This window comes from Urocitellus parryii, unplaced genomic scaffold (assembly GCF_045843805.1).
Source record: "Urocitellus parryii isolate mUroPar1 unplaced genomic scaffold, mUroPar1.hap1 Scaffold_61, whole genome shotgun sequence".
Lineage (NCBI taxonomy): Eukaryota > Metazoa > Chordata > Mammalia > Rodentia > Sciuridae > Urocitellus > Urocitellus parryii.
The window spans coordinates 773,129-779,920 of record NW_027554109.1 but is presented as its reverse complement, the minus strand read 5'-3'; the positions used below and the strand labels follow the sequence as shown (position 1 = coordinate 779,920).

At 33.9% G+C, this 6,792-nt stretch overlaps 1 non-coding gene across 1 annotated transcript; it reads right to left on the bottom strand.

Moving 5' to 3' along the window:
* Positions 1 to 6,427: 6,427 nt before the first annotated feature.
* On the bottom strand, positions 6,428 to 6,534 carry LOC144252867 (U6 spliceosomal RNA). The gene has a single exon (XR_013343077.1). It is a non-coding gene; the product is annotated as a U6 spliceosomal RNA (small nuclear RNA).
* Between the last annotated feature and the right edge of the window lie 258 nt (positions 6,535 to 6,792).

Below are 6,792 nucleotides of genomic sequence, written 5' to 3'. Positions count from 1 at the left end.
TACAGTTGCTAATGGAGAGAGTCCTGGCTCAGCTGCATTGGACTATGAAAAAGGATCACATCTCAATTTCATAGACCTTGAGGTCTGTGGGGCTTGACTTTGCTTGTTGGAGCTCCACAAGAATTAACAGATCTTCTTGACGTCCAGTTCTCTTATTTGTAAAATCAGGAAATGATAATTATCTGGCAAGGATGTAACTATGAAGGTTAAAAATGAAATGTCCAGGATCACTTTATGTAGATGCTCAATTTACTTCTCTTCTTTATGCCCTTACTATTTCTTCTACTTCACACCACTGGTTTCCACACTCATTACTGAGAATACTTATTTCCAATTCAGTTAATTTTTATAATTGTCAACAGAAAAAGAATACTTTTAAATAAATGATATTAAAAAATGACACATTTGAATTTTTAGAAGAATTCTGGTGAAAGTATTTGGAGCAAAATGGGTAATTTCAAAGATTAGAATCAGAACAAATAGCACAAGATAAACAATAAGAGCAAGTAGATATAATAATGAATGGGAGGCCCCAAATTGTCTTTTCAAAGTACATTTGAGTCCTATTAGTCATGCATTTTTATACATATACAACAAAAATAAAAATGAAAGTTTTGAATGATTTTGTTAGCATTAATCTGTCTTTATAATTGATGGCCCTCCTCCCCCTTTTTCAGACTCACCAGCTAAAAATTACAAAAGAAAAAAACATTATTCTTTGCTTCCAAGTTTGATAGGTTTTCTGAGGGAAATCTCTATTGTTTATTTAAAACACCTCTTTGGGTGAAATTAAATGTTAATTACCAAATTATTATTTCATTTCAGCCACGAATGAATGCATTTTTGCATGCAGATATATTAACTTTTGAAAGAGCAATAGCTCAATTGTTATATAGCATGGTAGTTTTCTTTCAGATGTATGAACCAATAAAAATGAATGAGCTTTATTCAATAGTACATTTTTACATTTATCTTAATTGACTAAAGTATCCCTTGATTCTTTTGCATATTCATCAAAATATTGTGACAGTTACATAGGGAAAGAAATGATCCCATTTCAAATACTGGTAAAAACAAATTTCCATGAACCAAGCTTTAGTAGATATGTCAAATAATTATCTCTTTTGAAAAATTATGTTTTCCTTTTAAATGCAAAGAAGATGCAATTAATAGACTACTGTGTTCTGCCTAAATGAACTAATAATAACAACTATAATAAGTATTTCAAGATAAAGTTGTAATGGCGGTTGCTTGACAATACGAGTATGTGTTTATTATGTTTAGGAGTAAAAACTTCAAGGGAAAGGTAAGTGAAATCAAAGGACTTGAGACTAAGACCTTGCAACCCAAAGAGAAACATACGGAGTAAAATGCTTTTGTCTTGGCATTTCATATCAATGGTTTTTTTTCAGGGCTGGACAGACAGCCATCCGTGGGCCCAGCCTGCCTGGTAACCATCACCACAGTTAACTCTTGTCCAGAGTATAACTAGGATGTGAAGAACTTAGGTCAGTGATTACTTTACCTCTCTCTCTCTCTTTCAGTTCAAATCAAGCCAGTTGTGAGTGAAAAGCTGTTTCTTGCAATTTCTTAAATTTAACTGGTTGTGTGCTTTCAAAAATGACAAAGCTTATTCTTCTTTTAGCTAAAATTGTTCGATAAGAAAATACTCTCTCTCCAGCTGTGGAATTGATTGATGTTTTTAAAACCCCCAAGGAACTTCTGCTGGCTGCTAAGGTTACGGTTGCAAAGAAGAAAAAGATATGGTATGTGTTTTATGGACCAAACTTTCATGATTTTTGCTTGATTGAACAGATGATTACACAAATGGTACTGGAAAAATAATTGCTGTAATTAATCAGCATTTTAAAATTGGTTCTATTAATGCTTAAATATTTTAAAATTTCAATTAAATTATTTAAAAATATTGAGACATCTTTTGGCCACTGTATCATTCCAGTAAGAGGGGCTGCTGTGATGAATTTTCAAAATGCTATATTAATTTTTAGACGGTTGTTTACAGCTGGAAAAATCATTAAGAACCTACTTAATGAGGATTAAATACACTGGAACATTTATGAGCATGCATTTTGAATGCTTGTGCAATATTAAGACAAACGAGAAAAAAGAAAGCAGTAAGAAGATTCCTTCTTACTTCTCATTTTAAGATGTCACTGTCAACCCAGCCAATCCAAGCCAGTTTGGCATCTATAATTATGACATTTTTCAACAATCTGAGGGACTTGAGCACTTTAAAGACCCCACCCCCCAAAATCTTTCTGCTAGATTTTATGATATAATAAAAGCAATTTTCAGGAAATTCTGCCACAATTAAATATTTATTAGCAGGCAAGCATACAAACAGTAAACAACCTATTTTTTTTTCTTTTTTTTAACTTGGTAAAGTCTCCCTCCTTGGTCCATAAGGAATTATGATGGAAGTACTTTGCATGAAATTTTTATTGGAAGCAGATGCTACAATATTCTAACAACATGATTAGGTAAATGACGAGTCAGCTGGGGAACAGAATCCTCAAGCCTAAATAAACTATTAACTACATTAAGTATTTCAAGATAAGATTATAATGGAGATATCTTTATGGCATTATCTCTATGCTTTTTAAGTCTCTCCGTAAAAATGATTTAGTGCAACTGAAAAGTAAATAAAATATATTTGCAAGCTATGGAAAAAACAGAGCAGAGCTGAGTCCTAGAAGATGGATCTCCTTTCCAAAGACTCTGTAAAGCCCATTCAGGCAACAGTGCAGATACTTGTGTAATATTATTAGTATTTCAGTTTAGGGTTACAGAATTAGCATATCAGGGATAACAAAAGTTTTAAGGGTATCAGTTTCCTGATCACACACTTCCACATTTGCCCTTTACCGAAATCACATTGATTGGTCTTTCTCATCACCCATTTTCACAGTCGCCCTCTACCTCCCAAAGTCTACAATGGTACATTGCGTTCAAGATATCACATCTCCCAGGTACTTAAAAAAAGAGATGATCTAAAACATTGTTTATGGTAAGTGTCCTTTAACTATTAATCAAGGCAATTGGTCTGTTCTTTTCTTTATATTCTGTAGTACATATTTACTGGTTTTGGGTATCAGGTTAATGCTTTCTCGTTAAATAACTCGGCACAAAAACATGGATAGAAGTGTTCTTCCTCTATTTTCTGCAAGATTTTATGTAGGATTGATATTGTTTCTTATGAAATGTTGGTTAGAATTTACCATCTGGGATGGAGTCATTTTATGATAGCTGATTTACTTATGAATTCAATTCTTTAAACAGATGTAGGGCTGATCAGATTTTCTAGTTTATCATTGGAAATTTGTTTTTAAGATTCTTAAGATGCATTTCTACTAGTGAAACATACCAATAGTGAAGTTATATAATTTATAGTAATTGAGTTCTTGATATGTTTGTATCTAATTTTAAGATTCCAGTTTATTATATTATTCTGTTTTCTTTGTCTGCTTTAAATCTTATTTGACTTCTTTTTAAATGTCATCTAAATCTCATCTTTAACAAAATATCTTATTCATTTTACTTTCTCATTTTTTTGCCACATCTTCCCTCCTTTTTCATTTGTTGTTATCTAGATTTTAATGGGGATATATAGTCTTTTCTCAAGTCGTCACTATGTGTTTTTTTTTTTTAATGAGAGAGAAAGAGAGAGAGAGAGAGAGAGAGAGAGAGAGAGAGAGAGATTTTAATATTTATTTTTTTTAGTTTTTGGCAGATACAACATCTTTGTTTGTATGTGGTGCTGAGGATCAAACCCTGGCCGGATGCATGCCAGGCCAGCCCACTACCGCTTGAGCCATATCCCCAGCCCTATTTTTTTTTTAAATAGCAAACTTCAATGATGTATTTAATTTGTTCTTATATGTCTTTTGTAGCATCTCATATTTATTATTATTATTTTTTGCATCTCAGAGTTATTAAATGTTATACTTTAAAGTGCTATTTAAAATAGTTTCCAAAACTATTTTTAATGTGAGTCTTTTCTTAAAAAAAGGCAAGGTTTTGAATTTCTGGGGACTTTTAAAAAATCATCTTCTAGTATTTGAATGAGTTTGGGTGAATCTCCATCCATGTTCAAATTTTTTCTTTTAATATTTTCAAGATATTTTATCTTCATCTTGCTTCTAGAGATATTGTTGAAATGTGTAGCTCTGAATGTTTTTCCTGATTGGCTCCTTCCTTTGAAGCTTTTAGAAATTTCTGTTATCTCTGATTGATTCTTTAATTACCGGTGTGTTCTTCCACTAACATTACATAGCAAGTGCTTGGTGCCTAAATCACATAGAAACCCAGGATACGGCATCTAAGGCATCAGCTTTTGCAAAATATCAGCACTTTATTATAGGTTGACTGGCAAGGAGAGAAGAGGCGTGGCCAAAATTGTCTTCAGGGTCTCCTAATTGGGAAGGAAGGTAATTGGCCTGGGGTAAGGGGAATGGAGACCTGATTGCTTGTAATCAGGAGTTGGGATAAAATAGTCAGCACCTAGTAAGCCAGTGCAGGGAATCTTGGATAATTGTGATTCTTCCTGCACTGTTGACAGAATTCCTTGCTTCTATCTAGCTCCACCAAACCCTGTTCTAGTTCTTCCTGGTCCACTCATCAGAGACTTTTGGTTTCATCAGGTTTCAAAGTCATTTTGGATCAGGTCTTTTTTTTTTTTTTTTTTTTTTTTTGAGGTGGTACTGAGGATTCAAGGGCACTTGACCACTGAGCCATATCCCCAGCCCTATTTTTTGTATTTTATTTAGACACAGGTCTCACTGAGTTACTGAACACCTCACTTTTTGCTGAGGCTGTCTTTGAACTTTCTCAATCCTCCTGTCTCAGCCTCCCGAGCTGCTGGGATTACAGGCATGCACCACCACACCTGGCAGATCTTAGGGTTTTACACCTGATTTTGAAAAACAACTTGAACAGATTTTAGAAACAAGGAAATTAGAGTTTTATGACTTTTTCACTAATACTTCCTCTTTTAACAATCTCTGAGTTCTTATAGAAAGAATGTTTTGCTGTGGTCTGAATGTTTGTGTCTTCTCAAAATTCTTATGTTGAAAACCAGTCCTCAGTGGGACAGTATTTAGAGATGCTGAGGCTGCAAGGACAGAGGTCTGTTGAGTGAGACTAGTGCTCTTATGAGAGAGGCCCAAGGGAGATGTGTGCCCCTTTTCTACTATGTGAGATTGCTTGGAGAAGGGACCATGCATGAGGCTCAAGCCTCACCAGACACCAAATCTACTGACATATTGATCTTGGAATTCCAGCTTCCAGGACCATGAGAAATAACTCTGTGTTGTTTATAAGCCAGTTTATAAGCCACCTAGTATGTTTGGTATAATGGACTAAAAGAATAAAGATGTGTTTCATTTATTATTGGAAAGGATTCCTCATCATTCTTTAAATATTTTTCCTCTTGTTTTCTATTATACTGTCCTTCCTAGGGTTCTATTATCTGTACACATTTTTATTTTGCTTTTGTTGTCTTAAATTTAATAATTACTATGTCTTTTACTTCTCCCTTTTGGGTAGTTACTCACGTGTTTCTTCCATTTTCTAATTCATCCCTCAGTTATATATTTCAATTCAACTCTTACCTAACTACCATGACCCTTCTAGCAATTATCTTATTTTTCAATTGTTTATTTCTTTTAATGTGTTCCTACTCTAATTTGCATTAAAAAGATCTTGTGTATTATTTGAGATGGCTTAGTTTGTTCTACTAGATTTATTTATATTTTTGACTTGTTTGTTCTAATCCTTATGTTTCAGAAAGACCATTTTATTATAGGTATATTCTTGTCTCGGCAAGTGGTTTTTCTCTTCAAATTCATTACTTCATTTTATTGGGAAATTTCCTCCTAGACATATCAGATACCCTGTTAGAAGTGAGTCTGGGAGATGGGATCTCCAATCACAGAGCCCTGTGGGTTTCAAGAGAAAGATCTGACATGGTGTATGTTTCGAAAGGTCCAGAAGACAGGAAATTACAGAATTACTTGTCATTTAGAAAAACTCTTCTTCTAGGTATGGTAGCCTACAACTGTGATCCCAGCAATTTAGGCAGCTGAAGCAGGATAATTCAAGTTCAAAGCCAGGCTCAGCAAAAGCAAGGGGCTAAGCAACTCAGTGAAACCCTGTCTCTAAATAAAATCCAAAATAGGGCTGGGGGTGTGGCTCAGTGGTTGAATGCCCCTGAGTTCAATCCCCAGTACCAAATAAGTAAGTAAATAAATAAATAAATAATTAAATACAGTAAATAAAAAGAACTAGGGAAGTAGCTCAGTGGTTAAGCACTCCTGGGTTCAGTCACTAGTACCCCCACTTCCCCCAAAATTAGAAAAATTCTTCTCATTTAGATTTCAAATTTTATCTTTTATTTTAAAAATTTTCTTTAAATATAGAATGCTTCATGAATTTGTGTGTCATCCTTGCAGAGAGGCCATGATAATCTTCTCTGTATCATTCTAATTTTAGTACATGTGCTGCTGAAGTGAGCACAAATTTTATCTTTTGATAGAAGCCAAATTGAGAAGGAAGTCTCATTCTGTTATTCTATTAGCTATTAAAGGAGGTGCATTAAAATCTCATGGCATAATTGTAGATTCGTTAATGTAAACATTTAGTTATGTCAGTTTTGTTGAATGTATTTTCAAATGTGTAATTGTGTGCACATAGATTTAGGATTTTTATGTCCATCTGATGGATTATGTCTTTCATTATCAAACATATCCCAGTGACTGTGGTGATGCTCTCATC